Raw genomic sequence first — 8,636 nt, 5'->3', positions numbered from 1 at the left:
GCAAAATGGGCTGGGGCCAGCATAGGCACCGCGTGCCAACTCTGTGCTCAGGACTCTCCAGTCCTCAGAGCAATGCCAAGTGATGGGAGTTTCTATCCCCATCCTCACAGAGGGGCTGCCAGGGATTGGAGAAGTACTCAGGCTCCCTGAGATCACTAGTAACACAGAACAAGGCTGGGCATATGAATCAGATCTGGCCCGTGGATGGCACAGGGTCTCTCTGCCTTGCTTCCTCATATCCATGCCCTTGCAAGGCTGCTCAGCCCATTGGACTTCAGAGTGTTATCCTAGATGATTGATGCCCTTTCCTGATACTTGAGCAGCAGGATGAGATGTGTTCTGTCCATCATCTGGAGAAAGGAGGTAGAAATAGGCATGACTCCCATAGGAGGCCCTCGTGGGGGTTATGTATGCTCTTGTGCACACCACAAGTGTGTTTGTTTATTGGTGACTATCCATGCACTGTAAAACAGGGTGCATTGTGAGCACGCGTGGGCATGTTCCATTTGTGCCTGGAGACGAGTACTATGGAAGAGGTACCCAGCTGCTCCTGGGTGACCCTGGTTCAAAAGCACCAAATCTTTCTGAGGCCCACTTTTCTTCATCTGTAAATAGGCATTAAGACAATTCCATGACACAAAGAATAGAAAACCTGGTACGGTTCTTGGCACACGTTAAGTTCTTGATAAATTATAGGTACTAACTCGTTCTCAATTTGCTTAATCACCTTGTCATCTATCTTTTATATGAAGATAAGAATTTTATTAAGATTCACTTGCTCTCCAGCCTGGGAAGCAATGATAGAAGTGTTTAGTCCTTTGGACTGATTCTCAGGGAACCCTTACCAAGTTTTCAGGGACCACTTCCTTCCAGGTGCTCACAAAGGCTAGGCTGTGAAAAGGGTGACAGAAAATAAATAGTGACATGTGTGAAATGTTTCCAAAGCTTGTAAGAAAGAACTCCATTCTTGCTTTTCACAAGATGTGAAGACGTGTCCTTTGCTGAGCCTAGCTCCCTGCCCTGGTTTTCTCTGCGAACCCTTGGTTCTGGAAAATCTCCATCTGCCTTTAAAGCTGGCTTCTATTATCCTTATTAAAGAAAACCCCACTCAGCTGGGTCCTCAGCTACTTAGTGACAATTGTCCAATTTCCAGTTTCACTTCCTTTTATCACAGAATTGCCTGAGCAGGTGGTCCTTAGCGACTCCTCTCCTCTGGCAGGAGAATGCCTGCCTGTGTGCTCAGCCTGGCAGGAGAGGCCCTTGTGGGGATGCTGCTGCCTGAGGACTCCAGGGATTGAGTCTTTGCCAGCTCTGGGATTTTTTTCCCCCTAGTGATTCCAATGGAGGTGCTGGGCCCCTCTCAAAGGAGGTAAGTCAGGAAAGTGAGTCTAAATGGGGCCCCCCCGAACAGGGCAGAGGCCAGAAACAGCAGTGGGGGATGAGTAACAGCATGTGTCAAAACACCCCAAGTCAGGCAAAGAGGATCCAGCTATATCCTGGAGAACATCTCTGGACTTCCCAGTCTGGGTAAAGATGGCGGCCGTCTCCCCCTCTGGAGTGCCAGAGCTGCCCCCTTTCAAAGTGTTAGATCTTAACTCCTATTGCCCCGTCACCTTTGTGGAGAGAATTCTAGTTTCCCAAACATTACTTTGCTTTCTCTCTTTTCTAACTCTCTCTCCCCTTCCCTGGATCCTCTTTGATCTAATTTCATTGGGAATAGCTTCTCAATTCAAGGGAGTAAACGTTTTCTTCCTTGGCAATGCTAGGATAGCTCTGTCTGGAGCCCAGGGTCTGAAAAGACAGGAGCTCTCTAAGATGGGGCAGGAAAAGGAAATAGAATGGAAGTGGGAATAAAAATGGTAAAGATGATGAATGCAGGATCAAAGCACCTTCTCTTTCCACTAAACCAAAAGGCCTCTGGTATGGGAATTGTGGTTGTGGGAATAACGGCAGGAGGGGGCCGGAACAGTGACTGTCAAAGAGAAAGAGACAATGGTGGAGACAAGGAGGTGATGACAAGGTGGCTTGGGGATGGGAGTGGTGCAATGGTGGTGTTTTTGAAATGACTGAGGATGATAAGGGTGATGCAGAGATACCACTGGGAATGTTCTCCCCACTCCATGTCCAGCCAAGTCCCACCCATCTCAGAATGGAAAGGAATGGGGATTGGGGTTCACATGATCTGACTTTTTGGTTCTCAACTTGCTCATCTATAAAATGTTGGAATCAGAGCAAGTGAGTTCAAATGGTCCTGTCACTTCTTAAATTGTAGGATTTCAAGATGTCAGGCTTAGTTCTAGCCCTGCTTTCTTCCAATACTCCTCGCCACAAATTTCATTTCTTTTTATTTGGGGAACACCTGATGTCTAAACCAATCTTTTTTTGTTAGCACTGATGATATTAGTACTTACAGCTGTGTCCTGGTTTGGGGGGATTCCTATATAGGCTATTTTTGATTCAGTGTCTGGGACAATCACTCCCATATAATAGACTTTTAATGCATGTTTGATATTTCTAAGGGCTGAAGATCTACTTGACTCACAATTGCTAGGCCCTGATCTAGGTCATGGGAATGAAAAGATTTCAGAGCACATCTTCTGTGAGGCTCTCCTTGTAGTGGCAGCACACATGCAAGACTTTAAGTAAACCACAGGGTGGTGGATTTTCCAAATGTGCTTAGGAGCAGAGCGCAGTGGGCTTGCCAGGCAGGGGCCCAGGTAAGGTGTAAGATAGGATGTGATGTTTTAAAGTGAATCATGGGCCATGATTCTCATCCTTTCTTTGATGAGGGGAAGAAGGCATTTCGGCAAAGAGACACCATGTGAAAAGGGTCAAAGCGTGGACCTGTGGAATAGTTAGGTGGTAGGAAGGCAGAAACTGCTCTGTGAAGAGCTGAGCTTTATCCTCAGGGTGTTATTGAAGGGGTTGGGCAGGAGTGCAATAGGTTCCAGCATTTTCAAGATGGCCCTCTGATGGCCTGGTTGAGAATGGACTGTGACTCAGCCACCTGGAGGCAGGACGATACCACGGGGAAATTTCCTGGAGTCCAGGCTTTATGGTGAAACCTAACAGAAGCTGCAGGAGGACTCAAGAGGGGCAAATAACAAAGTGCAGTGGGGACTTTGGAGAAAGGATCTATAGTACAATGGCTAGAGGGTGAGGGACAGAGACAAGTTTGTAATGAATCTAAAATCTCTTGCTAGGATGACAGGTCCTATTAGAAAGAATATAGGCAGGGGGTTGATGATGGTGAGTGATTGAAGATGACACCATTTGTCTTTGTGACTTTGGTTTCTGTATGGTGCAGATATGCAGTGGACATTTGGAGAGTGAACCTTGGCTCTTTTCATAAATCCCTTGCCTACATCTGTGCAGCTTCTGAGGTTCAGCTGACCAGAGCTCTGCATGCAGAAGCCAGGAACAGGCTGGGAGACACAAAGAGGAGGAGGACCTTACAAGTCCAAGAAGTCATTGGCTTCATTTCTCAATGACCAAATGCCTCTAGCAATAAGACCCATAACCATTTTCCCTTAGAAGGCCCCAAAGAGGTCTGAGCTTGCTGGCATTGAGGAGTGAGCTGCACACCCCCCTCCCCTTTTTAGTTAAAAGCAATTTCCATTTGGTGCCTTTTGTCTCTTCATCCAAGCAAATGCCGGTGGGATCTGGCAACCTGAGTTCAATAGCCAGTCCTTTTGGTCTTTCAAAGGCTATGAATGTAATAAGAGCACTCAACCCTTCTGAAGATATGCAAATCTGTGCATTTAAAAGATTTACATTCATCCTTCACAGGCCCTGAAATATAAATATGAAATACCCAGAACCTTGTCACTTCAGTAATAATTAAGCTGATGGCCTATTATGTTCGATTGCAAATCAATATAGTATCTTTTGGTGCCACTTGAGTTCTTGAGGGTTGGCGCGGGGCCAGCTCCAGTTATACAATTGAATTGCTGCAGCTGCCTGGGAAACTTTGCTGCCGTTCCCATTCAGGAAGAATAGGCGGGTAACAATGGTGACCAGCCTCCCTGCAGTAATTGTGTACGAGGACACATTTCCAATGGGGTTTTTGTTCAGCAGGTGCTGTTATTTTAGTTTAATTTGAATTCTGAAATATGGAGGAGAGAAGGAGACCAATCTTAACAGCATCTAACCTACAGCTGTTCGAAAGAGGCCAGCAAACAGCATATGTTGCTTAGATGGAAATCATAATTGCTCATTCTCCCTGGGATGTTGGCCCACCAACGTGGAGCCTCTGAAATTAGCCGGCAGTTTTCCGGCATTTTCCACGGTGGCGGTGGCAAGGCCTCTGCGGAGCTCAGGAAGAACTATTCTAGAGTGACTCTCTCCCCGGGAGGCTTTTGTTGAGGCTGTGTTTCTGTCTCTTCCTCCTCCTTCCTTCCTTCTCCTTCTTGGTCGACTCAGATGACTTCCAGATGCTACACAAATGCATCCTGGATTGGCTTCCTCATTCAAGGCAGTGGGGAGGCAAAAGGAAAGGGGTTGGAGGAGGCTGGTGACAGCCCTTGGACCCGATTCCTCAGCAAAGTGAGCTATACTCTTGGGTCAGGGTCAGGGCTGCTGAGGGACAAGAGGAAAACTCAAATCATAGGAATAATGGCATCCATAGAGACACTCTGGTCTGGATAAGAAATACTGTCCCCATGACAAGCTCTCACCCCCGGGACCCTTCACATGCATGGTGTTCTAGATTTACCCTCATGCCTCCCTGCAGGGAGGCAATACTTTCCCCATCTTATAGAGACAGAAGCTGAGGTGCAGGGAGGCTGAAAGATAATCCAAAGCTGAAACCTGGAGTGAAAGTCCTTGAACTTAAAATGCTGCGCCCTTTTCCTATAACTGCCTCTTTCTTTTGTTCCAGGGAGTTCCTTCAGTTCCTAGTTAAGAGATCCTGAGAGACCTATTTCTTTGAGCTCCTAGGCCAGGGGTAACAGACCTATGCCCATGGGAAAGACCCGAGTCCTCGGGCCTCTGTGTTGGGTGATTTCACAATGGGTGGGAAGTAGTAATACACTGGCAGTTAGGAGTAGCGGTGATGATGGTAGGGTGGGAATGGTAGTCGTGCAGTACCACAAGTAACAGTAGTGGTAATGGTGGCACTGTACTAATGGGGGTGGTCATAGGGTGGTATTGGTAGCAGTACATGTAGCAATAATGATGGTAACATTAAGAGGCCCCGCCACTTATTATCTTGGGAAAGTTTCTATACCTCATCTTAACTGAAAACTGGGGCAAATGATCTCTCTCTCACAGCTGTGATGATGTTAACAAATAATCCAATTCCACAGACATCTACTGAGTGCTTTGAACATATGTGAAATTGCCTATAGCCTAGAGTCTGTCGCATGGAATTTCAAAAAATGTTAGATAAGTTTAAATTTGAAACCCCTCACGGGTTAAGTAACCAGGTGTTTTGCCTTCGCTTCCTTCCTCTGCAGACAACACAATGACCTTGCAGAGGAAGAAAGCCAGACTGCGAAAGTGAAACCTGGAGAGTGGACACCAAGGGTGAGGGCTGCCTGGTCTCTTTCTCACTGGGTCCCGCGGCCTAGCACCGAGGCTGGCATGACGAGTGTCTAAGGAAGTGACAGGTTTGCCCTTTGAATGACTGCAGAACACCATGAGGAAAACTGCCACGTTGCCCCAGTAAAAGGAGGGCTGGAGGGCCAGAGGGCTCCCCCGGAGGAAGGTGATGAGACTTCGGCTTCTTAGCCTTTAGTTGGGACAGAAAAGAAAGAAACTCCCTCTGGGGACCTGAGAGCAGCCTGGATGGAAAAGCTTTGGGTTCCCTTTGTGAATAGAGGAGAATCCGCTGTGTGGCTGCAACTCTGACTCCGTGTTTTTACTCTAAGCAAGCCAGACAGACCCAGGATGTCCGTGGGTGGAAATTTATTTTGGCAGCTCAAGCCATGAAGGGAAGCCAAGAGCCTGAGGCTCTTCAGTTAAACACCACATGTTAATCTCGACCTGTTTCTCGTAATCCCAGCAAACATTTTGATCTCAGGAAAGGGTAATCCAAGAAGAAGCTGCTACCGTGAAAGGTTTATTCTCAGCACAGCTCAGTAATAAAGGAGAGTATCAGTGAGGCCTGGAGGAAACTGTCCAGCACAGACCTGCTCAGGCCTGGAAGCCCATTTTATCCACCAAATTGTGATATTGTGAGCATGGGCCCCCTGACCTGCTAATAATGCCTGAGGTATAAGGTGATGGTTTTGCCTCTTTGAATATAAGAACATTGGTGCTGTGGTCTGAATGTGCCCCCAGTTCTTGTGTTGTTGGCTTAATATCAATGCAAGTGTGCTGGGAGGTGGAGCCTAATGGGAGGTGTTTAGGTCATGAGACTGAGCGTCTCACAAATAGATGAATGCCTCTAATAAAAGCAGTTGCTGGAGTGAGCTTGATCTCTACTGCTTTTCCACCATGTGAGAACAGAATTAATTTCTCTCTTTTGTTTCTTCCTTCCCCTATGTGGGTGCACAGCATGAAGGCCAACACCAGATACTGGCCTTCTCTCTATGCCCCCCACTACATACACGCACACACACACATACACACACACACACACACACAGATACTGATGCCTTAATCTTGGACTTTTTAACCTCTAGAACTGAATGATTAATTTCTGTTCTTTATAAATTACCAGTCTCAAGGAGTTTGTTATGGCACCAACAAAAAGACTAAGACAGTGGGCATTGGAACCCATTGTAAAAAAGAAACAAAAACAAAAAAAGACATGGCATCTGAGAAAATGGTAAAAATGTCCCACCTGAGTACTTGCCCTGCTAGGGCCTGATGGGGTGGAATCAGGACGATGTAGTTTCTGAGGTCAGACTGTCTACATGAGGAACAAACAGCCAAAACAGTCTCTGGGCCATGGCCCAAAAGTCTTGATGTGGTACAATGAACCCTGATGACTCTGAGAAGAGACTCATGAAGAGTTAACCCTCTGCTAATTGGTGTCTCTTGTGCATCCCCATCCTCCACACCATACTCTCCTGTTCACAGTTAATGAATCACGAAAGAATCTAATTCTGGCCAAGATGGGGTTACTGGGAAATGACACCTATTTCCTTAGTATAAGAATATATAAATGTATCCCTCTATGTGTATATATATGTATAGATAAATATATATATATATGTATATTCACATTAAACTGATTTGAAACATCACTCAACACTCTCTATGCCCCGCCATTGCACGCGCGCGCGCGCACACACACACCCACCGTATCTCCCATCAATTCCATTTTACAGGTAGGAAAACTCAAGCTTGTCCAAGCTTTGACGACTCAGCACGAGACAGACGGTGACTTACATCTTCCCACTCCAGATTCTCTGTTCTTCATGTTCTACACGCCGCCTCCCACACTCAGACGCTCTTCTTCTTAATGTTTAGAGAGCCTGGCACTTCCAAATCGTCTGTGTTTTTCCAGGATGATTTTTACGTGTATCCAGCAGTCCAAGAGTGATGTGAGTCTCTGAGGTAAATCATCATGGGCTCAAGATACAAGGGGTATTGTTTCCATGGGCTAAAAAGCAATTATTCAATAGGAGTAAAAAGCATGTGTGTATGAGAGAAAGAGAGAAGACATATATAAAGAAAAATATATGTGTAGATATACACAAAAGTATATTCAAGTTTGTATGTAAAATTATACATAATATAGATACGGTACACAATTTTTTAGTGTATCTGATATAGTAGCTTTTTGTTTGGAATTGGTTCATGAGTGTAGTATGAAAAGCTTAAAATTAAATCCTGATTCTGCTACACATAGAAGTTTAATGACTTTTGTGCAGTCACTTTCTCCCAAATTTAATTTTCTCACTTTAAAACAGAGATGATGATACCTACTTCCCAGGGTGATGGTAAAGGTCCTATTGGGTCATGCATTATGTCAGGAATGCTTTCAGTTTTGAGTGATTTCAATAGTGATTTAAATACATCCAGACTGAATTTCCTCACACAAAAAGAAATCTGGATGTAAGTACTGCTAGGGTTAGCTTGGTAACTCTATGTGGGTTGATAGCTTTCTGATTATCTTCTCCTTTCTTTCATGGTTGCATTATGGCTGCTACGACCCCTTCCATTACATCTGTAATCTGGTAGGAAGAAGTAAGGAGAAGGAGGAGTCTTTGTTAAGAAATCAAACGTTTTCCCACAACAAGCTTCCATTTATTGTGTCCAGAGCTGTGTCGTGGGACACATCAGACTGGAAACTGGAGAAGAAGAGGAAGCTGGGGAGTGTAAATCTATGTCTCCCAGCATAAAGCCCACAATAAGACATAACCATATTGCTATTGAATGAAAGCCCTCATTTGACGGCTCTGATGAGGGTGCTAGGAGCTCTGGAGTGGAGGAGGAGGATGGGGTTGGTGAGATGGCAGCTTCTGGTTTCTCCTGGAGGCCGGGGTTTGGTGAGGCCAGACTTATGCAGGCAGCCTTGTTGGTCTGGAGGTTCGTGAATAAGATGAGGGAGAGCTACTGAGGACCAGCAAAAGGAACAACATCCCCCACCCCCTCTCTAGTCCCACCTGCCACAGCTGGGCTGCTGGACACTTCCATCTGGACAGGGCCTTCAGTCCCATCACAGGCAACAAACTGGCATTTGG

The 8,636-nt window shown here is 45.8% G+C and overlaps 1 long non-coding RNA gene across 1 annotated transcript in view; it reads right to left on the bottom strand.

Annotated features, from left to right (window-relative positions):
* Positions 1–3,320: 3,320 nt before the first annotated feature.
* LOC144377085 (uncharacterized) overlaps positions 3,321–8,636 on the bottom strand; it is a 71,667-nt gene continuing 66,351 nt past the window's right edge. The window contains exon 4 of the long non-coding RNA XR_013437741.1: positions 3,321–7,552. This is a non-coding gene — a long non-coding RNA (uncharacterized LOC144377085). The remainder of the gene's footprint in view (positions 7,553–8,636) is intronic.

The sequence above is a fragment of the Ictidomys tridecemlineatus genome, chromosome 4 (genome assembly GCF_052094955.1).
Source record: "Ictidomys tridecemlineatus isolate mIctTri1 chromosome 4, mIctTri1.hap1, whole genome shotgun sequence".
NCBI lineage: Eukaryota > Metazoa > Chordata > Mammalia > Rodentia > Sciuridae > Ictidomys > Ictidomys tridecemlineatus.
Note: the sequence above shows the minus strand (reverse complement) of the source record. Positions and strands in the feature narration are given on the sequence as shown.